Genomic DNA, 27,889 nt, shown 5'->3' with positions numbered 1-27,889 from the left:
TGTGTGTGTGTGTGTGTGTGTGTGTGTGTGTGTGTGTGTGTGTGTGTGTGTGAGAGAGAGAGCTCCACTGAGGTGTTGAGTTGTCCTACACAGCTGTGTCTAAGGAGATGAAACAAAGTTACAGTAAACATTTTAAACAGGATACTCTGTCACTGAACAACATACAGTAGCCTAATGGAGTCTGCCATTTTATTTTCTGCTTTTACTCAATTTTGGAATATTACAACATGCCTATTGAATTATTATTAGCCTACAGTATTGCTGTGAATGGCCGGCCACATAATACAGTCATTAAGGTTGTCAGTCAACCTAACGTGTATACTGTAGTGCATGTGACCTGAAGTCTGTTTCCATTAAATAACATAGTAGGCTGTGTGTGTGTGTGTGTGTGTGTGTGTGTGTGTGTGTGTGTGTGTGTGTGTGTGTGTGTGTGTGTGTGTTGAAACAGCCTTCTAGCCATGGGTTAAACCAGCACTGTTCACCACCTAATCAAAACAAATAATTCAGCTGCTCTGTTCTCCCAGAGCGCTAGCAAACTTGGTGGCTAGGCTAGCTAGTTTCTTGGGACATTTGTGGTCGTAGTGACTACATCCGTCATTAAAAAAATATTTTCTTTCAGCGATTTTCTTAGTTTTAAGGGTAACTGTTGTAGAATTGCAATATTACACTTGGGTGTGGGTTAAAGTGATTATTGCCACAGTGCCACTTCAGTGACGCTTGCGGAACTCGACTACGTCTCGTTCCTGACCGCATCTCTGTCGTGGTAATCATCACGTTAACGCACCCTCTCGTGTAATATTGCTTAAGTCAGTCACAATCTTGAAACACACTTTGTATTCTTTTTCTTTACTTCCATTGTATAAGTACCGGTATGCATTTATATCTGGCTGGCTAGCTAGCCATTTCCCCAGATATATCTATCCATCCATCTGTGTGTTCACTCATACATAAATATAGACACGCAATATAGACAACACAGTGTAAAGAAGAACTATAAACCACCAAGTGTCACATCATTGAACGACAGGATGACTCAGAGGAAAGAGGAACCTGTCTTTCTACTCAGTCATGCAGACATTTACATAGTTCCATGTTCCTGCTTCTCCCTTAATTTCATCATCAGTTTCTCAGTAAGTAACGAACGGTTTGTAGGGTGCCCGGGTCCTGCATGCGGACGGCCTGCCTTGGTGAGAGTCTGACAGGGTCTGAGTGTGAGGCTGGCTTTTAGAGAGGAGCTTGCAGCAAGCTGGCAGCAGATCACCTTGATTGCACAGGTAAAAGTACCGCCCATCTTGAATGAAGCCAAGCCTCCAGCGCTGCACTCTGCCTCTGTCACTCTCACCAAGGAGGTGCTTAGGACTGATTCGCCACAATAGTTAAAGTGCATTTATTTTAAATGATGTGGTCTAATGTGTGAAGGACTATTGTTCATTAAAACAAAACAAGGCAATGAATGCTATTTTGTTTCCATACAATGTGCATACATTTTTAAAATGAGGCAAACATTATTGTAGAATAATTTGAACTCATAGGAGAACACACCGAAGAAGGCTTTTCGAGCTTAAAGGTTTGTCCCATCGTTTCCCCTTTCATATGTCTTAAATTGACTCGTTTTTGGTAGTTCAAATATGTTCTCTAAATATATTAAACATGACATAAAATAGGGAGGTGTAGTTCTAATAGTTTAACAGTATGTCCAGCCCTGGTCTCTAGAGGTCTAGCTGAGAGACACAAAACAAGAGGCTGAAAAGGTTAACTACTAAAGTAGATGCAAAAAAGGTGCAATAATTCACGGTGATATTTATACATTTACAAGAATAGTGAAGCATCAGCATGCAAAAATAAATAAACATAAAATACTCAATGCTAAACATGTAAACTTAACCTGCCTGGTTAAGTTTAATGTACACTAACCCCTGACTGAAAAAATATGCATGTCTACAATAAATACAAATACAGTAAAACTCCCTACTAAACTAAAAACAATCATACAACACTGCTGTTTCAGACTGCTCCATTCTCTTCAGTATGGTGGACATTTGGGCATGACCTTCCCTTAATGTTTGACGGTGCATGGATGTAAATAACTTCAACTCTTAACGAGCTTACACTTAAGACGGAGGGTGGAGGTTGGAGGTGAGATTTATTGCAGATGAATTGATTACAGTATGGAGCTGGGATTGAGTGAATGGACAGAGAAGTGACTGACAGTATGATAACAGAATGATAACAGAATGATGACGGTACGAGGAGGAGACAGTGGAGGAGCTTTGGCGTGGGCCCCCTGGGGACGGACCAGAGCCTCGGTTCGGATCCTGCCTGGCGGAGGCAGGGGGGGCTCTTGAGCCTGCCCCCCTGGGGCCGACCTGGTGGAGCCTGCTGCTGGGCGGTCGTCGGGGAGGTGGCGGGTACCTGAACGGAAGCACAGATGAGCGAAGGGAAGTGAGGACCGTTTATAAAGGGGTGCGGACAAGGTAACGCAGATCTGATTGGAGCAGACGGATGATGGAGCATTACAGCTCTAAGTTGAACTAACGTTAACAACTAAAACTTCAACTCTTAACGAGCTTACACTTAAGACGGAGGGTGGAGGTTGGAGGTGAGATTTATTGCAGATGAATTGATTACAGTATGGAGCTGGGATTGAGTGAATGGACAGAGAAGTGACTGACAGTATGATAACAGAATGATAACAGAATGATGACGGTACGAGGAGGAGACAGTGGAGGAGCTTTGGCGTGGGCCCCCTGGGGACGGACCAGAGCCTCGGTTCGGATCCTGCCTGGCGGAGGCAGGGGGGGCTCTTGAGCCTGCCCCCCAAAAGGAATTAAATAGTGCGCGCCTGGAGGAATGGTGCAAACGTCTGGAGGAAGGAGTAAATTAAGGTTTACCTGGAAGGGACTATACAAACGATGTTGGAGAGATTCCCTCGACGAGCCGGGGCCTTTAGCGAGAAGGGATCCGTGGGAGAGTCAGGAAGGCCCCGCGCCATTGGAGCCTCACGACGCTGGTGCCGCCGACATGGGAGCCTTTGCGGAAGGGGCTTGTGGGAGAATGGTTAGTAGGTATGGTTGGTAGGCGAACAGCCCGATGGTTAGCGAGCCTCTGGATGGTTGGCCGGAAATCGTTTGCCGGCGGAGTCTGTTTGGGATGAGAGTAAGGTTGGTTAGCATGGCATGAATGAAACGTGAATGGAATGATTGTTTAGCAGGCGTCCTCTCGACAGAGGGCAGTGAGTGAGAATTTGATTAGCAGGCGTCCTCTCGACAGAGGGCAGTGAGTGAGAATTTGATTCGCCTGGCGGGACAGGGAGACTCCCGACGGAGGAGGCCTGCGTGGCCGGAGGACGGGTCGACCGTCGTTTTGGAGGAAGTGAGTGGACGTCCTGGAGAGGGAGAACATGTTTAGAAGTGGGCAGAGGAGGAGGTACCCGCCACCCGACACATCCACCAGTCAATGTAGGTACCGCGCTGGAAGACACCATGGACTTCTGGGCATCGAGCACGGAGGCGGAGGAAGGTCTGACGTAGGAGGAGAAGGCGGAGGACGACCAGTGGCCCGAGGCTTGCAGGATCAGGACGGAGACGCCGCTGGCAGCAGCGGTGGTGGCGGCTCCGATTCTCAGGGAGTGGCTGGAGTATAGCGGTCAGGAGGGAGACCACATCTTAGGAGCAGCGAGCGGAGATGGGAGGCGAACTCTCTACGACGACCTCAGACGAGCCCTCCAACGACGACTCCGGTCATCTCGGTCCTTCGTACATCTGGCCAGCTCCTTGGCTTCCGCACCGGTATCTTTCTTTAGTGCGTCTGCCTAGGAAGGTGTGGGACGTCCTCTCGATCGACGCCCAGCGTTGGTTCCCGCGGTGCGGCCTTGGCCGGGAGTTCTCGATGGCGGTGGCAGTGACCAGCTAGTCTCCTCACTGCTATCTTCTCTGTTATACTTGGTAATGGCCCGTACGGATGCTCGTTGGTGATGTGCTCATCCTGGTTGATGTCAAGTACCACGGAGACATCCTGGTGCAGCACCCGTCCAGGGATTTCCGTGGGGCGGAAGTGTCCGGCATTCACGGCCGAGGAGGAGGACGGTCTCCGCAGTAGCAGGGAAGAAACTGGTCTTAACGTGGAGGGGGAGGAGCACGGAGGAGAGGTACCTGACCACGGTGCCGGACTAGTAGACGCCATGGATCTCTGGGCATCGAGCGAAAACTGGGCGTCGTGATGTTTGACGAACGCGGCAGACCCGAGGGGAAAGGTTTGACGAACATAGGTTCTTGGGCTATGGCTGACGCAGTGGACGTGGAACCGAAATTATTAATAGTGATATGGCCGACTGCGGGAAACTATTCCGCTTGGAATTCCCCCCCAAAACTGAAGTGGGAGCGTAGCACGGTGGCCTGAGCTCTCCGAGCAACGGAGGCTGTGAATAGGTTATGGCTTAATCCATTTAGGCCTAAGGCGGATTCTAAAAACGCCTCTGAATCCTGACCTAAGGTTTCTGAAAAACTTCAAATATTTATAAAGCAGCATCGAAATTTTACATTTGAATACTGTACGTACTGTATGGGTTCCCGGCCTGAGGGGGTAAGATACCGATAGGGGTTCCCGCCCGGAAATGGGTTGAGGTGAGTGGTTTGAGACGTTGAGTGGGTGGTTACCTATGAGTTTAGACATTACGGCGCAGTTGAGACGTTGCGGTGCGTGGCTGTCGAGCTTAGCTGGTGCAGTGCATGGCTGCCAGAGGGTTTAGCTGTTGCAGTGCGTGGCTGCCGACTGAGTTTAGCTGTTGCAGTGCATGGCTGCCGACTGAGTTTAGCTGTCGCGGTGCGTGGCTGCCGGCTGGGTTTGGCTGCTGCAGTGCGTGGCTGCTGATGGGATTAGGCTGCGTTGGATGGCTGACGAGTTCAGCTCGGTGGGGGTCCGTGTTGAGGCCTAGCCGGGAACCTGGCCTTCCAGGCATGCGTGAACAGTGCTCGTTTCCCTGATGATCGCCGAGCAGGTAGCTGGACAGGAGGGGCACAAGCATGGAGTTAGTATGGTCGGACCGACGTGGCAGTTGGAGTGAGAGTAGAATATTAAGACTTAATTGACGGGAGAAACAATGCAGTTGACGGGTGAGTAACAGAGAAAATCTTAATTAGGTACGGCTCGGTGAGCACGGTCTCGCCATCGAGAAGGTCGACATAGGCGGACCTGAATCCTGAGAGAAGACAGACTATGCGCCCACTGCGCGTGAATGAAGTGGAAAGCGAGCTACGCTTTCTAACCATGTGTTGAACCGAGACATCAGAGACACGTACTTCCCACGGATTACAACTGGAGATTGAGAACGTGGCCCGTGGCGAAAAACTCCCATATCTGCTGGGCGAGGTACGACAATGTGCAAACGCGGCAGCAGATTTGAGATTTGCTGTGAAAGGAGAGGAATACCAGATGGAACACGGCCGCCCTGAAGACAAGCCATTTGTATGTTTGCACTATACCTGCGTCGAGTTAGCGTGACTGACGCGTTGACTCTTTTTCTGTGAAACGTGACGAGTCCTAAATGAACGATTTAGGGGGACAGCGGGAAGCCGATCCGCGCACTTGAGCCGATTCCTGAGCAAACGTAATGTGATAATCACACCCGTGAGAAATGAGGGGCGCTGGTGAAAAGGGGGCTAGCTCAAATTAACTAGGTGGTGAAAGGTCAAGTGAACGAGCGGTGCCGGCATGAACATTAAATGCCGTGAATGATAGGAACAGAGTGGCGTAAAGAGGGACAATATGGCAAGCATTTTCCCTTCATTGACAATGTAATAATGGAGCGTTCTTGAGGGTCTAACGTCGATCAGGGGGTTAGACATGGAATGAAAACCCGGGAATAAACCACAGCAAAATGTGACTTATTGAGCTGAAAGTGGGAGCTCCGACCTGTAAAGCTCACGGCTTGTAGATCAGCTATTTGAACGTGTTCACACTGACACACGCCTCTCTTTTCTCTCTTCTTCTCCTCTTTTTACTTTGTTTCTTTTCCTCCTCCTTCTCTTTTTTCTCTTTCTCCCTTTCTCTCTTCTCTCTTTTTCTTTTTCCTACGATTACGCTCAACATCTCATCACAATCCACATGATTGGAGAAAGAATCTGGAGCACTAGTAGATTGCCAGGGCATGAATGAATGGGGCACCGAGTTGCCATGTTGGAGGAGACAAGCGCCAGGTCCGCAAAAACAAGTCACGAAAACTAACTTGAATCATTATGAAAACGATCCGACAGCGTCAGATAATTTACCAACATGTAACACTGAGGGTGCTTCGAATGAACCGTGGGTTTAAACAACGGCGTCCACCTGGTAAGTGATTAAATAAAACAAGCCTGAGACGCTTATAATGAGCGGACGTGGCAACCTGACGGCACCGGACATGCTCAGAGTAGTCTAGGAGTCTAAGATACGATAGTGGTGACGCTAGTGTAGCGCCGGCCGCAGCTAGAAGAAAATGCAGGCTTTAGACTCTCTTTATAAGGATAGATGACGAGGAGTTTATCATTGGAACGCCACCGGTCGCTCCGTTTATTATTATTCCATCCAACAGCTCATCACAGCCAACACTGGCGCATCACAACACTGCGTCATCAAAGCACGCCAGCCTTCAGGCAAAAGCAAACGATCCTCGAGCCTACACTAGTGTTGACTCTCGTGGCAACAATGGAATGCGGAAGTGCTCGTTCTATCTCGGGGGAAAGTTCCGCCAAGGAACAAAAAGTTTGGAACTAGACAAAGCGTGTCGCCACTCTACACTGTGGACGAACTAAAACGCCGTGTATGATTTTAGACCTGCAGCCTGATCTATGCTACGTTCACAGGATGACCAGTAGCTTACTGCCGTGAAAGCAACGTTTAATGCATGATCGCCCAGACGCCACCTGAAGCAGTGCGAGACTGGTGGCATGAGGCATTAGCAGCAGTATACACTATACAGCATAAGCAGCCTTGTAACGGCAACGCACGACGTACAAAGCACTGAGCAGCAGCAAGCAAGCAGGGTAAAAAGTGGCTAGTGCGGAGGCAGCATCGGAACGGAATCGAAATTAGGCTGTTAGCAGTTACGTTTGTTTTGAAGGTTGAACCATTCAGGTGGATAAATAGCAGTGACGAGCAATTAGAATGATACTGTATCTGATGGAGGCATGCAGGGCCTGGGACGCTGGCGAAACACCCGACGGTGTGTCCTGGGATGGAAGCTGCGGCCGTGGAGGAGTTTGTTGACTCTTGAACTTGGATGGAAATGACGAATGAAGAAGGTGAGCTGTGAGCTCTCGAACGTGTCTGTGTGCTACCTGAACGGAAGCACAGATGAGCGAAGGGAAGTGAGGACCGTTTATAAAGGGGTGCGGACAAGGTAACGCAGATCTGATTGGAGCAGACGGATGATGGAGCATTACAGCTCTAAGTTGAACTAACGTTAACAACTAAAACATAATGGTTAAAGTGTAAATGCATGCGACTTCTACCGCTTCACCATGTTTTCCGGACATCTTAATTTACCAACCTGGAATAAAACAGCATAAAGACTTTAAAAACTCCCAGACATTGAATAAGATGACAATATCTAGGATATTTAATTTCCATTATCGACACCATTACAGTTTGGAAGTTATTATTATCAAACCCCAGCCTAGCCTGTGTCCTCATTTCAAACCTACAGAAAAGACAGTTTAAACATGGCAATGAATATACGGAACTAAAGCAGTGTGTACATTTTGATCTTGCAGGATATTAAGTATAAAGTGCACTTCGCCAAGCGATAATGGCCTCAACACTCCGGTCTCTGAACTGTACTTGGAATTCTGTTCTATAAACATTATTGTTGACTTAATGGCTGTTGTTTCTATGGAAAGAGTAATTGATCATATCTTGTAACAGTGTCTACCAGGCGATGAGACACTGGCTGCGGTTACATGAGGGCTTTTTCATTCAGAATGAAAACTTCAGAATGAATTAATTCAGAAGTAATGTTTTTTCCTGCGTGTTTACATGGGAAATGGTCATTCCGAATGAGTGTTTACATGGACAATACTTTTAACACTAGGAAGTCTGAGCAGCCGTTCTGACCGAATTTGAGATTTCAACGTTTATTTTCTTAGCCCATGGAGTCCAGAGAAAGTTCCCCTTGCATGACTTTGTCTAAATATTCGATTGAAATCATCTCTGTTTTTTTTTCCATTTGAAACGTTTTGTAAATATGATTTTAGGCATATATCTCTTACTCAGTCTGACTATAATCGGCCCAATTGACCGCTGTCCCCGCTGTCCCCCTTTCTCCCCCTCTCGTCTTTTGTTTGCGCTGCTTGATAATGGTGTTAATGGTGATTCCCCGACATTTCCTTTTCACTTGATATCGTTTCGTAGAGAGCGCCTACACAACCGATTTATATACCAAATGAAAGCCCCAATTCCATAGTTTACATGGCATTTTGAATCTTTTTAAATGAGCAAGAAATGAGCGAGTTATGATTGAAAGAAAGTGGAGAAAAAAAAAGAACACAAACAGAAGGCATTCTTGTTGTTATTGTTCAAGCCTGCATTCCATGTCCAACGAATTAAATCATATACGTTTGGCTGATTAATTAACTTGGAATTTGTTTATTATTTTGATAAGATAATAGGAATATGAATACAATGATTATTATCATTGTTATTATTATTATTATTGAATGCTCGGTTACGACCCGACATTTACTTTCCATGAAGCGAGAACGCTTGCCGATGCGCAATACAAAATAAAGTGTTTGAAATAATTCCAACCAGATAGACCTCCCGAACCGCTAAATGTTTTGTCAGTCAAAAGAACAGTTCTTTCTGCAAGCGACGTGGAACGTATGTAGGCCTGCTGCTGTGCATTAATTTGTTCTGGCATATAGGCTCAATATCGCCAGCTCTTTGTCAGTCAAAACTTTCCTTTTTCTCTCTCTCTCCCTCTCAGGGAAGCATGTAAATGTCTATTTAGTGTGCAAGGCTTACATCCGGTCGTGTATCTGTCTGTATGCGCCGATTTCCATACACAATACATACACGATCCGTATCCTCTCCTCGCCGGATGTTGAATTCACAGTGCTAACGGCCGACAAATGCGATGTTTTTTATTAATTAAACTGATATAACAACATAACGTGGCTAATAATTGTTTATTTGGAATGTACTTTGGCTGGTAATTTAGGTAGATATAACGCGACTCACTTGTATAAGTAATTTACCGCGGACAGACCGCATTTAATGCAATACATTGGCTTTAGTAATGTTGTTAGCTTATAATATTAGCAACTGTAAGCTAACGGCTGGAGGACTACGGACAATCCGGTCAATAACATCATTACACTTAAACATTAATACAATTATGTCATGTTTACATGCCTAGTCAAGCAGTCTGTACATCGCGTGGGGTCACATGTATTAATTACATCGATAACACACAAGAAAAGACAAGTGATCTTTGCTCTTTTGGAAGAAAAAAAAAGGACAACAAAAGGCAGCAACGCGACACTCTTCCATGGCTATGTTGCAATATAGTAACGGGCAACGGCAAAATATATATTTTTCACATGTATTATTAGTTTTATACATTTTAGGAGTGAAAACATGTGTTAAGAAACATAATATGATTTAATTCGTTGGAAATGGGATGCAGGCTTGAACAATGTATTCTCCAGCTGGAGAGGGACGATCAGTGGGGGAGAGAGTGGCCAATCAAATCGCACCAAAAACACGGTCCCCCTGACCGTCAGCCGACTGAGTAGTAGTGAAATTTTTTCAGACTTCGTAGTGTTAAATCCCATTATTTCATTCCACATCAGGTTTGGGGCTGGGAAGGCTTCTGATTGGATAGGGGGCGGGGTGGATATGTTTACGTCCAGTGGTGGAAAGTACATTTACTTTAGTACTAAAGTACAATTTTGAGGTATTGCTACTTCTACTTTCCAATTGTTTTACTTTAACTACACTACATTTCAGTAAAACAAAATAATAATAATAGAAAAACACTTTTATGCCGTATTACTTTATATTTGATGTATCCTGTAGCCTATGAGAGGTTTCTAATATAATTTCTTAATATAATTAATCGCAAAACAAGAGCATAATATAGCCATACCAATTACATGGAAACAAGCATGCACAGAAAGACAAGAATGAACTTCAATCTGAATGAGTGTTTACATGAGTCCACAATTGTTTCAATAGGATTTAAAAATTGAATAAACCGGTCAGTTACATCAGATCTAAGTTTAAATCAGATTGACCATTTTCATTCCGATTTAAGTTTTTGTAGGTGTTTACATGAGAACTTTTAATAGGATTTAACTTTTATTCTGAATGAAAAGGGGATTTAACTGTCCATGTAAACGTAGCCACTGTGTACATACGGTAGCCTATGTAAACATGTTTTGTAACACTGAGGGAGAGGGGGAAACAGATCTCCGATCTCAGTGGTGCTTTACTGAAACTTAATGCATGCAATATGATAAAAGGATGCATGAGCCTGACGGATTACAAACCACCTGAACGCCAGCTTCCGTATTCTGGGGGAGAACATAACCCCAATATTAACAATCTACAAGCTTACATCACATTCTCATAGATTGCAATTTGACTGAAAAAGCGGTCACAAGTACAGAACCAACTTAGGTCCAGTCTTGAGGGGTTTTTATATCGAATGATAGGGTGACAGTAGGCCTATAGGCTGACAGGAATTGGGGAGAGAGATGGGGGGGTGACATGCAGTAAAGGCTGTCGGGATCGGGAGTCGAGCCCGCGGCACACTGCCAGACTGGATTACTGGCCCGGGCGGCTGGCGTAACCTCTTTAACTATCTTGCTTCCTTAAAGAGGTTGTAAGGAAGCAAGATAGCTGTAGTATAGGTATAGGCTCCCTGAGCCTGCCAAACAAGCGTGTACGATGTAAGTGTATCTGAACATATTTGTTCAGAAAAGCATTCCCCCACCCCTGCCCTGTTGAATGTTTGTATGTTTTGTTCGCTGAACTTTGTTGGTATTTTGTCTGTTACATTTTGTTGTTGTGTCTATATTGCATCTTAAACTATGCTTTTTTTTTTTACTGTTGGCCATCTGGCTGTAAGTTGTTGTCGCAGCCATTCTAATTGTCTCCACCAGGCCGAAGGCATGTGGGGAGAGTATGTTTTGCACTCCGTCCGTCCGCGTGTCCGTCCGTGTGTCCGTCCGTGTGTCCGTGTGTCCGTGAACAGCTAATCTCGGCCACCGTTAACCCGGTCGATGCCATATTTTGCACACACACTCCCTGGATGCCAACCATGAACCTCTGCCCCAAACTTTCCAGAACGGCCTGTTATAGCGCCACCAGGAGGCCGCTTTGCGCAAAACAAGTTTTTCCATGCCATATTTTGCACACACACTCCCTGGATGCCAACCATGAACCTCTGCCCCAAACTTTCCAGAACGGCCTGTTATAGCGCCACCAGGAGGCCGCTTTGTGCAAAACAAGTTTTTGCACAGTACACCTACAGATTTTGTCCAAACATCACGCAAATTGGTACACAGTCTCTCTAGAGCCATTCAACGAAACGGGTCTTTCAGATTTATCAGACTCCATCCTGATTGGTTAAGATTGGCTTCCAAAGTTCACAGGAGTGCTCAGTTTCAAACAAAATGCTGCAAATCATGAACACATCGCGTGATTTCCGTGAAATTGTGCACCCACATTCCCACTAGGCCGAGGACGAAATGCCACATGAACAATTTCAACTCAGCCTCAAGGTGGCGCTATAACTGGCCGAAAAGTGTTTTTACCTCTAACTGCACGGATCTGTGGATAACCTGGTGGAGACCTGTGCCCGGAAGGGCACTTTTTCTAGTTGTGTTTGATTTCCCTGCTTTTTAGTGAAGTTTGTTCTTTGTGACTTTGTCTAGAAAAGTGCTATATAAATAAAGTTATATATTATTACATTATTATTATTATTATTATTATGTCTATATGAGAGGCAGATCATTCTGTTTTCCCCAACGTTTTTGTTGTGTATCACATAACACGGAAGGACTGTGTAATTAACTATTTAGTTGTCATAACAGCTACCTAATGGTGTAATAGAGGAGTAACATAAACACTTAAATCATGACACGACAAGATGTTGAACAAAGACACGACGTCTTGAAATGACTATTCATGGTTATGAGCAGCATTAGCTCTGCAGCTGTTCTACATGAAGACACAGTGGCGTGCACAGACATTTAGAGGGGCAGGTGCTCAAGTCAAAAAAAGGGCACCTTGTGCAGCGCATTTTGGGGCAGCAACCCATTTCGGTGCTTTAGCTATTGAAAAATAGCAGATCTACAAGCTCAGTCTGCTATTTTCTTTTAATCGAAGAACCACTGACATAGAAACATAGCTTTAGATTGTGGGGGCCTAAATACTATAGTAGAAGCGTTTTATCAAGAATTGATCAATGTCACCATGGTCCACACACTACACATTAAGAAAAAAATGATTTTTTCTCCCTTTTTCTAGGAGCAAAATTGCCTAAAGGGCAGGGGGTGCTCTATCTGTGCACGCCACTGTGAAGACAGAATAATCTTACCACGAGATGTTCCTGCTTTGACCTGAGAATAAACTGTATCTTCACTTGGCTCTGGAGCTGCTGATTCTGGAAGATCAGGACAATACAACAGACAATGTTAACCCATTCTGACCTGAGATCAGATTCACACGAGGTTTCCGCTGGACACACACTGGTCTGATTAACAGAGATTCAAAGTAGTATGATTGTACATCGTTTCAGTATTTTCTGTAGTTTTCTCATGTTTCAATGGAACAATGTATAGAGATAAAACTCAAAGCATATTATTGTGAATTTACAGTGTATGTATGTAGGTGGATGTATACATTTCACGTACCTTTCTTATTCTTGTCTTTGTTTTGGTAGTTAACTTGGGCATAGATCACATCTGCTTCTATAAAACACAAACGGAACAAAGTGTTATTCAGGCAAAAACCCAATCTGAGAATCCCATCGTCAAATATTCGGGAAAAACAGCGGCCCCTGTTGTTCCTCGAAATTTGACGAAAGGCAACAACAGTCTGTCTTGAGAGACTAGGCAAAACCTAACTGTGTGTGTGCATGTGCGCGCACGTGCGTGCATGCGTCTTTTTCTTGTGTATTGTAGGCTATAACTAGAGCACTGTCTGACTTCAAAGTTGTCATGTCTAATATTGTCGATCATGTCAGACCCAAGGTTGTGATGATGTGTTGAGTGGGTATTTGGTTGGACCAGCAGTCCAGACGTCGCCATCTGTCTGTCCCTTTTATGCCCACATATGGAGACCACTGCCATATCATAACATCATAGACATTTTGACCTTGTACAAGCAACAGGTACAACATGTAGCCTACAGCCCTATTGCATAACCAGAGAGGCATGCATTACCAATGGACGGGAGGCATACTATGGTCCGACGGAGCATTGGTTCGAAGGAGCATTGGTCCGAGGTGCGTTGGGGGTCGGGAGAGGGTTGGGGTTAGGTGTAGGTGTGCCGTCCCTGTCGGAGGTTAGGGTTAGGGTTTGAGGTAGTTTGTCGTACGGACCAATGCTCCGTCGGACCAAATACATGAACCCCCAATGGACATTGTTCCCCAACAGGGATCACACTACTTTCTTAAAATACACATTCACTAGTAAGAGACCGCACCTCTGTGGAATGGGGTGAGGAACCCAAGGTAGGGCGAGACTCAGGGTGGGGGCAGAGTCGTAGTCATAGAGAAAATAGCCAATCTACTAGCGCAGTACTCACAACATGTGTTTGTTCTGTCTTGAAGCAGTACAAACAACTTGAGATCGCAGGTGTATTTATACTGTGGTGATTGCACTAGGGATTGGCTGTGGTGAGAGGAGGCAGGTGTAGTGGATACCGGGTGATTGTGAATAGGGAGTGGTCGTTGTATATAAATACAACTAGGTACCCATCGTGTACTGTCTATATGCTGCTATATATTGGAGGTAAACAATTAACATAACGAAACCCATGATAAATTACACACAGTAGGAAATCAAATGTACTGTACTAGAGTTTGTCGCTCAGATAAACATGTACTGATAGAAACTTAATAGGCCTAAAAAAAAGTACCTGTGTGTGATCCAGTCTTCACTTCAGAATACACAGAACTCTCAGATGGATCAGCACTTGTCTCTGTGGAGGAAACTCTCCGTTAGGAACACTTGTATGCTTACTATACACATGATCGTACACTATTATGAAGACAAAGGCTGTGTCATAGCTTTTGAATAGTAGGCCTACTCTATGCATAGTCATCGACTTTATGACAAGCATAGAGACTAAAACTCTCTCTGCACAACGGCCCATTCATGCTCATTTCTCAATCTTGCGTTGACCAAAAACACGGGCATTATATGTTAGACTCAACAATGCAACAGACAGCATTCATCAATCTGTCGCTACTTTGACATGAGCGTGGCCAACAATCAAATCTCAGCTCGAAATGAAAATCTTTCGAATTAAAGTATCTTTCATCGTAAAAAAGCGGTGCAGCAAAGTCAGACAATCCTCCGACAGGCATCTAAACATTATGCAGCAGCCACTTATTCACATAAAATGCAACGACCATCATTATCTAACATAATCCTACATATATAAAGTGGTAGACGTATGGGGTCAACAGGTGACTTAATTACACACACACACACACACACACACACACACACACACACACACACACACACACACACACACACACACACACACACACACACACACACACACACACACACACACACACACACACACACACGCACACAATGTGGGCTGTGTTAAACAATTTACAATTTACAATTTAGGCATTTAGCAGACGCTCTTAATCCAGAGCGATGGGAATACATCACAAAAGCATTTATCATAAAACATGCGTAAGCTAAGAAAGTAACAGTGGAATATCTATATTATGAGACTATACATATAAACTATATATATATACTACTATGCTATACATATGTACTATGGCGTGCTATGACTATATACAATGCAATTATAGTGCCGTCTACATAACATGCTATAAGTCTGTATCAGATGCTATCTAAGTCTACAGAAATGCTATCTAAGGGGGGTAGGGTAAGTGCTATGGGCCATGATGGAGTCATGGCCCGTTTTTTGTTTGCTCACCCTTCCTTTTCTTGCCCATATGTTTCAACTCAAGCTGTGAATATGTCACATCACTGGACTCAGCTGCTGGCTCGTCTGAAAGAAAATAATCTGAGATTTAAAATCAAATCATCTGCACCTGATTCATCTCTACAATTATATGAAATTGAACAGCTTGATCTTTGAAAAATAATCATTTAAATAAGCAGTTGTTATCATAAATTAGGGTACAGTAGTCTACAGTATATGCTACATTACTGTACTATACAGTCTAGCCTAAGACTGTTTCTTACTAGGTGTTGGCACCACCTGCTGGTAAAGGAAGAAATAGGTTGACTTGATCAGTTAAGTTCAGGCTGGCTGGCTGGCCGGTGGGCAGGCTGGACCGACCGACCAACCGACCGACCGACCGACTGACTGATTTATCAGTGTCTGGGTTAGGGTGTAAGCATCCAGAAACGTCTAGTCCAGGCGTCTCTTCCGGGTTTTTAAACAGCTGGTGGATGGCACGGCTTAGGAAAAATAATGGAAACGCTTTGCCGCCGCTGCAAGTTGAAGCCGTGCGATTGCGTCATTTCCATCCACCAACCGTTTAAAAACCCGGAAGAGACGCCTGGACTAGGTGTTTCTTGCTGCCTCTTGACGCATATATGTGCTTGCGCCCATAGTGAGAGGGAGATCAGCGAGTGAATGATTGTGATTGGTTGAAAGGCTGACCGTGCTCATGTGAGGAGTGGCCATTGCCTGGACGTCCACTCTGATTGGTCCTCTGGTCTGCTGCCGAGTCCTGATTGGTTCCCTGGGACTTCACAGATCTATTTCAAGATATATTTCAAGATAAGATAATATTTAGCACAAAAAGGTTGAGAATAAGATGTGTTCATGTTTAAGTATGACACACACACACACGCACATGCACGCACATGCACGCACATGCACGCACGCACACACACCCGACCCGACCCCACTTTGTTGGTTAGTTGAGTAAATAATATATCAATTATTATGTATTAGTGTAGTGTAGTTACATCTTACATCTACATGTTAGGCTGGTTTGATGGTAGACTCATATCAGGCTGGTTTGCACAGTACAGTATATGACATCCATAGTCTAGCAGTTATTTATTATTTATGTTGTTCTTTTCCCAATAGTCACAGTATGACGTAGGTTGGCACATCTCTCTAATTATCCATGGAAACTTGGCAGTGGCCATTAGTACAAATGTCTACTACAATAAGTATTAATTAGCCCCCTCCATCCCCTTTAATTGTCGACTACCTGTGCGAAATGTAAGATTCCTAGAAACAGAGCAGTACCTACCTGGCACAACAACATGGATCTGTAATTAAAAATAAAAAACTGTTATGTATAGTGATTTACAAGCACTCTGTGTACAGTATGATACATATATATATATATATATAATATACATACATATTTACAGATATAAACCCATGATTTCGGTTCTCACCTTTAGATGTTCTGTAACGACACAGCAGGAGCAGAAGGACGGTCAGCAGAACAACAAGTCCCACAACCAACCACACTACATACTGAGAACTCTGTTCCATAGGTACAGGTACAGTCAATGGAGGTTCAGTAGATCCAGTGACAGTCATTGAAGACTGAGTAGATCCAGTCACTGGAGGTTGAGTAGATCCAGTCACTGGAGGTTGAGTAGATCCAGTCACTGGAGGTTGAGTTGTTTTGCCTTTACAGTAAAAGGCATGTAAAGATAATCCTCAAAGAAAATGTCAATTCAATTATAACACATTGGAACACATAACACATTTCAACACTGCAGTTAATACTGATATGTATTTATCATATAGTAGGCCTGTATTATATTTACCTTCACAAACAACACCAGCTACATCTTCATTGTGACCACAGTTGTGGTCTCCAAACTCTGAATGTCTGCACTGTGAGAGACGTGATTCACGGCCTGAACACCTGACCTCGTCCAACCAGATGTCCCCCATCGCCCTCTCCGTAGGATGCATACGTCGGTGCCGACAGAGCCCGTCCACAGTCTAACTGTCTACACACTACCTGGGCATCCCTTCAGGCCCCACTTATGACACACTGTCCCCCAAATGTCATTGTAGGAGACCTCTACTCTGCCTGAACAATAGTGTGGCCCGTTGACCAGCCTCACTGGATAATCAACTGAGTGAGAAGAAAAGCATGAAACATAGTGTTATAACTTATTGGAAGAACAATTTAAATCCATTGTGTGCCTGAACATGTTACAGTATGATATGCCAGCTCCCTCGGTCTTCTGTATACGCATAATTCTTAGTTCCAACTATGGTGGTTTATCTCGTAAAATATTAATGTCAGTGCCACAATAATACCTTATAAACACTATGATAATGTCTTTGTTTACATATCACAACATCAAGGACCAGATTGATATGAGCCAGGTGCTCTGAGCCTTTGATTAGACAGCTTATGTTATTGAGTTCAGTGGCCATTATTAAAAAGTCCCACCCGTGTGAAGTGAGGGGCGCTCTTATCATTATACATCATCATACACATCTCATGAACAACGGAATGTATGTGATTGGTTAGCCGATTTGCTCGTCTACATATGATGTAAATGTTCCCTTCATTGTCAACGGCATTTAAAGTTTGTGTTAACACACATTTACGTCATATTTGGCGGACATTTGACCTAATTTCATTGTCAATGGCAAATATGAGACATGAGTGTGTGGACAAAAGCTGTATATAAAATCACACATGTGTGAAGTGAGGGGCTCTAATCATCATACCTTCACAAACAACACCAGCATCTTCATTGTGACCACAGTTGTGGTCTCCAAACCCTTTGTGTCTGCACTGTGAGAGACTTGATTCACGGCCTGAACACCTGACCTCATCCAACCAGATCTCCCCAACACCCTGTCCAAAGTATGCTTTGCTCTTTGCTGACAGAGCCCTTCCACAGCCTAACTGTCTACACACTACCTGGGCATCATTCACATCCCACTTATCATCACACACTGTCCCCCAAATGTCATTGTAGGAGACCTCTACTCTGCCTGAACAGGAGTTTGGGCCGTTGACCAGCCTCACTGGATGAGCTACTGCGTGAGAAGAAAAACATAAAAACATGTTATTGGAAGAACAGTTTAATTCTTCATTGTGTTAAATTTCATAATTCCTGAATATTATAGAAAATGTGATGCATGAAGGTTTCATTAAAACACACAGTATAGTAGCCCAAATGTACAACTGTTGCTTGTGCTGTTTGCATTTCTATCTAATAAAGTATCAGTCAGTCAGTCAATCAATCTACTGGTTATTTACCCCCCCCCCCCCCCCCCCCCCCCCCCCCCCCCCCCCCCCCCAACTGCGAAAAACGAAATTTCATTCATTATTACGAGTAACGCAATGTTACTTGAATGAGTAATATGTAATAGTAATACTGTTTTGGCTAAAGGAATATATACGTTACACTACTCGTTACTGTGGAAAGTAAAACATATAATTTTACAGCAATACATTACTAAGCAACACGTTACTGCCCATCACTATACCCAAAATGAAGTTGACGTTGTCTCACCATCTGTTTGAGCATGTTCACAACAGACGAGAAGCACTGTGGAGAGAGAGAGAGAGAGAGAGAGAGAGAGAGAGAGAGATGAGAGAGAGAGAGAGAGAGAGAGAGAGAGAGAGAGAGAGAGAGAGAGAGAGAGAGAGATAGTGAGAGTTAATGGTTCATGGTTCATGGCTCAATGACACTGCTTTATATATAAAGCCCAGATTATACCCTGGGGTGTAAAAAACAAGCAACTTTAACTGTGGGTATAGTTTGGCTGCGGGGAAAACGTCCAATTCCTAAGTGGTATACCTCCTGCATGGTCTCAAGTCTCAACAGAGACCAATGGTAGCAGCTTGTGTTGCAGATCGCGAGGACACTCGCCTCCTGAGCAACTGCCTCCCCTATACATGTTCAACTGCCTCTCCTAAGTCCTAAATGAATACATGTTCAACTGCCTCTCCTAAGTCCTAACTGAATACATGTTCAGCTGCCTCTCCTAAGTCCTAACTGAATACATGTTCAGCTGCCTCTCCAAACTCTGAATGTCTGCACTGTGAGAGACTTGATTCACGGCCTGAACACCTGACCTCATCCAACCAGATCTCCCCAACATCCTGTCCAAAGTATGCATTCCTCTTTGCCGACAGAGCCCGTCCACAGCCTAACTGTCTACACACTACCTGGGCATCATTCACATCCCACTTATCATGACACACTGTCCCCCAAATGTCATTGTAGGAGACCTCTACTCTGCCTGAACAGGAGTTTAGGCCGTTGACCAGCCTCACTGGATGAGCTACTGCGTGAGAAGAAAAACATAAAAACATGTTATTGGAAGAACAGTTTAATTCTTCATTGTGTTAAATTTCATAATTCCTGAATATTATAGAAAATGTGATGCATGAAGGTTTCATTAAAACACACAGTATAGTAGCCCAAATGTACAACTGTTGCTTGTGCTGTTTGCATTTCTATCTAATAAAGTATCAGTCAGTCAGTCAATCAATCAATCAATCTACTGGTTATTTACCCCCCCCCCCCCCCCCCCAACTGCGAAAAACGAAATTTCATTCATTATTATGAGTAATGCAATGTTACTTGAATGAGTAATATGTAATAGTAATACTGTTTTGGCTAAAGGGATATATACGTTACACTACTCGTTACTGTGGAAAGTAAAACATATAATTTTACAGCAATACATTACTAAGCAACACGTTACTGCCCATCACTATACCCAAAATGAAGTTGAAGTTGTCTCACCATCTGTTTGAGCATGTTCACAACAGACGAGAAGCACTGTGGAGAGAGAGAGAGAGAGAGAGAGAGAGAGAGAGAGAGAGAGAGAGAGAGAGAGATAGTGAGAGTTAATGGTTCATGGTTCATGGCTCAATGACACTGCTTTATATATAAAGCCCAGATTATACCCTGGGGTGTAAAAAACAAGCAACTTTAACTGTGGGTATAGTTTGGCTGCGGGGAAAACGTCCAATTCCTAAGTGGTATACCTCCTGCATGGTCTCAAGTCTCAACAGAGACCAATGGTAGCAGCTTGTGTTGCAGATCGCGAGGACACTCGCCTCCTGAGCAACTGCCTCCCCTATACATGTTCAACTGCCTCTCCTAAGTCCTAAATGAATACATGTTCAACTGCCTCTCCTAAGTCCTAACTGAATACATGTTCAGCTGCCTCTCCTAAGTCCTAACTGAATACATGTTCAGCTGCCTCTCCTAAGTCCTAACTGAATACATGTTCAACTGCCTCTCCTAAGTCCTAACTGAATACATGTTCAGCTGCCTCTCCTAAGTCCTAACTGAATACATGTTCAGCTGCCTCTCCTAAGTCCTAACTGAATACATGTTCAGCTGCCTCTCCTAAGTCCTAAATGAATACATGTTCAGCTGCCTCTCCTAAGTCCTAACTGAATACATGTTCAGCTGCCTCTCCTAAGTCCTAACTAAATACATGTTCAGCTGCCTCTCCTAAGTCCTAACTGAATACATGTTCAGCTGCCTCTCCTAAGTCCTAACTGAATACATACATGTTCAGCTGCCTCTCCTAAGTCCTAAATGAATACATGTTCAGCTGCCTCTCCTAAGTCCTAACTGAATACATGTTCAGCTGCCTCTCCTAAGTCCTAACTGAATACATGTTCAACTGCCTCTCCTAAGTCCTAACTGAATACATGTTCAACTGCCTCTCCTAAGTCCTAACTAAATACATGTTCAACTGCCTCTCCTAAGTCCTAACTGAATACATGTTCAACTGCCTCTCCTAAGTCCTAACTGAATACATGTTCAGCTGCCTCTCCTAAGTCCTAACTGAATACATGTTCAACTGCCTCTCCTAAGTCCTAACTGAATACATGTTCAACTGCCTCTCCTAAGTCCTAACTAAATACATATAACTGCCTCCCCTTACTGTATATTTAACTGCCTCTCCTAAGTCCTAACTGAATATATATGCCTCTCCTACAGTAAGTCTTAGCTGAATATATATAACTGCCTCTCCTAAGTCTTAACTGAATATATACAGTAACTGCCTCTCCTAAGTCCCAACTGATATATATAACTGCCTCCCCATACTGTATATGTAACTGCCTCTCCTAAGTCCTAACTGAATATATATAACTGCCTCTCCATACTGTATATGTAACTGCCTCTCCTATAAGTCCTAACTGATTATATAAATGCCTCTCCATACTGTATATGTAACTGCCTCTCCTAAGTCCTAACTGAATATATATATAACTGCCTCTCCTACGTCCTAACTGAATATATATATATAACTGCCTCCCCATACTGTATATGTAACTGCCTCTCCTAAGTCCCAACTGAATATATATAACTGCCTCCCCTTACTGTATATTTAACTGCCTCTAACTGAATACAGTTTTATTAAGTTAAGTTCAGACCTTCTACTTCAACTTCAATAGTTAATTTAAGTAATATCCATGCATGCTCATTTAAATATTTCACTTCTCCTGCAGCTCACAGGTGGGTGTAGAGCTGTGTGTGTGTGTGTGTGTGTGTGTGTGTGTGTGTGTGTGTGTGTGTGTGTGTGTGTGTGTGTGTGTGTGTGTGTGTGTGTGTGTGTGTGTGTGTGCGTGCGTGCGTGTGTGTGCGTGCGTGCGTGCGTCTCTCACTGACTCTCTTCTCTCTCTCATCGCTCCAGCGAGCCCACAATAGTTTTCTAAAGTCTATTTTTTGTACTAGAAAACAAGTTCAAACTTCAACAAGTTCAGCTTCATGCAGGTATTTCTCTTTTTGCAAATATTTATTTTGTAAACGTTTTTGCATGAGGCCCGGTCAGATCTTTCTAGGTTCACACAGAGGTGCTATCTGTGGTTGGTATAAAAAGCATATAGCATTTGCTATATTCAACACATTCAAACCTGGACTGAATCAGGGAATTTACTGTACATAAATACATTGCAGGTGTTCAGAGAGCCCACGCAGTTTCTGCAGTTTTGTCTTAGATATTCTCTTTATCTTGTATCTACTTCTTTGTCTAATCCATACTTTAACCCATTCTGACCTGAGATCAGATTCTAAAAATGTCTTCTTCTACATCCTGACAGTTTTCCATTCTGATCTGAGATCAGATTCTAAAAATGTCGATTTTTCAAAAATAGCAGACCTACAAGCTCGTAGCGCGCAACTCGGTGGCGCGCTATGAGCTTGTAGATCTGCTATTTTTCAATAGCTAAAGCATAACATGACGCTAACACCAAAATGGGTTAAATTAAAGTTTAAACACACTTCATCTACAGAGAAAACCTCAGGTTGACTTTGTTTGTGTACGTTATATATATTACAGCTTGGAGTTCCAGATATAAACACAAAACCATATGAAAAGTGTTTCATACTCTGCCTTGACTAAATTAAACGTTAATAGTCAAACTAAAATCGGATTGTGATTAAATCCGATTAAAAAACCCGACTCACATGATATGACGCAGGGTGATGCAATCTTCATCTTGACAAGTGACTGAATGATACGTTTGATCTGTTTCTTGTTGGCTGCAACGTGCACTTCCTGTTTGGCAAGTTGCCTGTCAACAGAACGTAGGAAGTTCACACTGTCTTTTCTATTCAGTCTGTGTCTCATAGGAGGGCTGTGGGCAGTTTAGAAACTGTCCTCCAGTGACATCATCATTAGGCAGATTTTCTTTTTAAACAAGTTTTTTTAAGATTTTCATTATCGTGAGAACGATGGCTTCAATTTTCGCATTGCAACTTTTCAGGACTAGAAAGCCTGCCGTTTCTATTAGCTTGTATTCCCCATCGATGATGTCACTGGAGGACGGCTTCTGAACAGCCCTCCTTACCTCCTATGAAAAAAAGAAAATTGCACCATTTTTTTCATGATTATTAGTGAGGACGGATTATATGAAGATAGGTTGAAGTGGTGAAGTGGTCCTTTAATGCTGTATACCCTGATAGCTTGTTTGGCTTGCTTTGAATGTTTTTGTTTTGATTTAATGTGTTATTCTGCTCCCTTTGCGCTTTTCGTTTAATGTTTTTTAGTTTCTCTTCATTTCTAGATGATGTTCTTGTTGTACTTTGGTTCGACCTTGGTCATTGTAAAAGTGCTATAAATAAACTTTTGATTTGATTTGATTTGATTTGACTAACTGGGCCCAGTTAGGGCTTTCATTTTCGGGCCTGTTGAGAACTCTGGGCTGAGACATTGATGCTCAGACAGTACAGCAGGAAATGGCCCTGGATGGAGTCTACACAAGAATGCTACGAATGACCATAGCTCACATGGGAGGGAGAACCACATCCGAAATGTGGACCTGTACAGTATATTTAGGTCAGAGTAATCTAGTAAGAGAGTGGCGACACGCTTTGATCTCGCTGCAAAGCAGGGCTATGGGCTATAGTTCCAAACATCGAGATAGAATGAGCACTTCCACATTCCATTACAATGGGAGTCAACGCTAGTGTCGCCACTCTCTTACTAGATTACTCTGATTCTGGTCAGACACAGAAGGAAGAGACTGGCAGGCACTGTGTCAGGCAGCCAGAACTGGTAGTGAGGAAACTATACCACTGTAACCCAATGCACAGCTAGGAGGGGAAAGAGGCGCACCACATGTGCACATAGTCAGAGGCACGCACGCATGCACGCACCCACCCACACACAGACACACACACACACATACACCCCCACACACAGAACCACAGATATAGTAGACTTTTAGGTCATCAGCTTCATGAATGTTCAATGAGTTAAAATGGGATCATAATACATATTTTATTTGTGAATTTGACAGAGACAAAGACAGTAAATATATGGCATGGGAAATGGTTATAAGATAGCCTATATGTGGTCCTTGGGTGGGTTGTCGGTATAGTCCTTAAATTCAGAGCAAAGATCCAAATAAATAGCTAATGTGTAAGCCGAATCACAGTACTATATAAAAACACTGCAAAAGTTACGACAAATTAATCTCTGTGGCACCCAGTCCATAACATTATCAATATTATTGGTTGTGGTTGCTGTAGGCAACACACTATTGTTCTACAGTACAGTAGGTGTAGGTCCGAGAACTTTTGTCACCTAAAGTAAACCTGTTTTTTGTTCATGTGATTGGACAATATATTGTCCAACCAGACAGGATAAATTACTACATTTATGTGTATGGATTTGCACAATTTATAAAAAGGAAACATATGTACATATACAAAATATATATAAAAATGGAAGAAATCATTTGCATAATTTGTTTGCAGGGTGTTCGATATCACGATATCAACCCGACCACACTGGGTCCCGAGGTCGTGGACCAATTTGTATGGGTTGCAAGTAAATACCCTTATATTGCCTTTCATGTTACGTTTTCTTTTAAATTATTATTAATATTTCAAAATATCCCCCCCCCCAAAGTGCACAATTTTTCATACTAATTCTAAAATCATTCCATAAAATAAATCCATTAATTACAGGTGAAAATTTGTTTGGAAACCACTGTTAATTCTGTTCTATACTGCTGGGTTGTTTCGACCCCCACCTGCTCATCTGAGCCATCTGAACAGCTGGTTGAAGCTGTAACAGCAACCAACACATGGGAGCAAAAAAAAAAAAAAAGGCTTCGGCTCCCATCTTCATCTACAAACCTGGAATAAAACAACGTCATACAACTTTAAAAACTTAAACCCAGACACACTGACTGACAATGAACAACATATTACTATTACAGTCTGACACGTCTATTTAACGTCCACTTGGTAACAGCATGAATGATATACACGGATTAAGTGGCATGCTCCCTACAGTTTAATATGCCCCAAAACATTTTGAGAATGAGAGATTAATTGTTTTAATCTCACAATAGTGACATAAAATATGACTTCTTTCATCAAATACCTCTCCTCTCCCTTGCTAGGTTATACACACACACACACACACACACACACACACACACACACACACACACACACACACACACACACACACACACACACACACACACACACACACACACACACACACACACAGCACACACACACACACACACACACACACAGACATAAGATTGGTTGACCTTCCAGCTCTGTAAAGATGTACTTTCAAATTCGACAATCATTATCTGCAGTTGGTTTTGATCAATGTCACTGTCAGTGTTTAGATCCCATAACCCAGAAGGACAGTGTAATTGACCATTTAGTTGTCGTAACAACCACTGACAATGTTTGAGTAACATAAAGACTTGAAGTTGATCAAAGTGACCTGTGAGGTGTTGATGAAATGAGCAGCATTAACCTGCTGCTGGTTATGGTTTATGGTTATGGTTACTGGTTATGAGCAGCATTAACCTTGCTGGTGTTCTACATTAAGACAGAATAATCTTACCACGAGATGTTGCTGCTTTGACCTGAGAATAAACTGTATCTTCATCACTCTGCTCTGGACCTGCAGAGATTCAGTGAATGGAAAAACACAGCATATATTAAGACAAACGATAAGTAGAGCATTCACATCCAATCTGAACAGCTGGTTGAAGCTGTAACAGCAACCAACACATGGGAGCAACAAAAAAAAGGCTTCGGCTCCCATCTTCATCTACAAACCTGGAATAAAACAACGTCATACAACTTAAAAAAACTTAAACCCAGACACACTGACTGACAATGAACAACATATTACTATTACAGTCTGACACGTCCACTTAGTAACAGCATGAATGATATACACGGATTAAGTGGCATGCTCCCTACAGTTTAATATGCCCCAAAACATTTTGAGAATGAGAATGAGAGATTAATTGTTTTAATCTCACAATAATGACATAAAATATGACTGTGTGCTTCCACCTTCTTTCATCAAACACCTCTCCTCTCCCTTCAACTTCAACTTCAAATAACTTTATTTTTCCTTTCGGAAACTTTTGTGCAGTGGTAAAGACAACAGAGATCACAGTATACAAACAGTTACTATATAAATCCTAATTACTATCATACAAACGACTTTTTAAGAGGAACTACTTAAAAGCATAATATATTTCAAATCTGTTCTATAAGTACTAATGATTCAAATCTAAATATTTACTGTATTTAGAATAATCTTACCACGAGATGTTCCTGCTTTGACCTGAGAATAAACTGTATCTTCATCACTCGCTGATTCAGTGAATGGAAAAAACACAGCATATATTAAGACAAACGATAAGTAGAAATTTCACATCCACAGTATGACGTTTCAGTCCTTAACCATATGAAGCTGCCTAGCGGTCTTTTCAGTATCTAGCCGTATCTTCTCATTATGTTTCAACAGAACAGATGCATTGTACAATTTACAATTTACAATTTACAATTTAGGCATTTAGCAGACGCTCTTAATCCAGAGCGACTTACATTAAGCAAGAACAAAAAAGCATGGGAATACATCACATAAAAACATGCGTAAGGTAAGAAAGTAACAGTGGAATATCTATATAATGAAGCTATACATATACATCTATACTACTATGCTATACATATGTACTATGACGTGCTATGACTACATACAATGCAATTATAGTGCCGTCTACATAACATGCTATAAGTCTGTATCAAATGCTATCTAAGTCTACAGAAATGCTATCTAAGGGGGTGGGGGAAGTGCTATGGGCCATTGTAGATTGAAATCTCCCTATTTGGTACACTATCAATTGGGAATTGATAGTGTACATACCATACAGTACCATATCCACCTACCACAGTACGTGTGTGTGGATATAGATTTCACCTACCTCTCTTATTGTAGGCTTTGTCTTTGTGTTTGTAGTTAACCTGGACGTAGGTCACATCTGCTTCTACAACACAACACACAAGTCAAATTCAACTTTGGTTCATGCTAAATTCAATTTGCACAAGCACGAACGCACGCGAACGCACGTGCATGCACGCACACGCACACAATACTCAAAGCATCGCAGCACGCTCTCCAGCTTATTTGATGTACAAATATTAACATTCATGTACAGTAGATGCAATTTTGTCGTTGAAAATGTCAGTCAAAACTTCAGTTCAGCCTCAAGTTTATTGCTCTTTTTTAATATAACCTACAATAATTATTGCTATTATTGGAGTATTTAACTTAAACAAAGGTGAACCCTGATGAATTACACCCCAAATCAAATCGAATTAAATATGAATTGATTTACTGATATGAGAGAAAACATTGAATGTGTACCTTTGTCTCTACCTTTGTCGGTCTTCACTTCGGAAACCAAAGAACTCTCAAATGGATCAACAAATTTCTCTGTAGAGTAAACTCTTTGTTAGGAACGCTTGTATTTATGTTTATCAGCTACCTAAACAGATGATTACACTGTTATGAAGACACAGGCTAGCTTTATGTGATGCACAGTGTGTGGTAGTCGACATAAATGTATAAAGTTCATAGAGTCAAATTTACTCTGTAGGCTCTCAGAGCCATTTTGTTGTGTACTTTTCTCATCAATAGCAACATTACACACTCCTACACACAAGTAAGACGCGCAAACGCGTGAAGCGAACGCAGCTCGTGTGTGTGTGGTTGTGTGTGTGTGTGCTACAGCTGCGCCCTGTGTGTGTGTGTGTGTGTGTGTGTGCGTGCGTGCGTGCCACAGCTGCGCCCTCTGGTGGCGGGCCGGTGGTGTAACAGCGTGACACCACACAGCGTGACACACACACACACAGACACTCAGCCCCTG

General features: G+C 42.9%; 1 long non-coding RNA gene across 1 annotated transcript in view; it reads right to left on the bottom strand.

The window, feature by feature from the left end:
* LOC310868860 overlaps window positions 1-27,633 on the bottom strand; it is a 70,203-nt gene extending 42,570 nt beyond the window's left edge. The window contains exons 1-3 of the long non-coding RNA XR_014570108.1: window positions 27,400-27,633; window positions 26,945-27,007; window positions 12,581-12,640 (exon numbers count right to left, since the gene is read on the bottom strand). This is a non-coding gene — a long non-coding RNA (uncharacterized lncRNA). The remainder of the gene's footprint in view (window positions 1-12,580; window positions 12,641-26,944; window positions 27,008-27,399) is intronic.
* Window positions 27,634-27,889: the final 256 nt, after the last annotated feature.

This window comes from Protomyctophum parallelum (genome assembly GCF_964188405.1).
Source record: "Protomyctophum parallelum genome assembly, chromosome: 1".
Lineage (NCBI taxonomy): Eukaryota > Metazoa > Chordata > Actinopteri > Myctophiformes > Myctophidae > Protomyctophum > Protomyctophum parallelum.
This window is presented reverse-complemented; position numbering and strand designations above follow the sequence as displayed.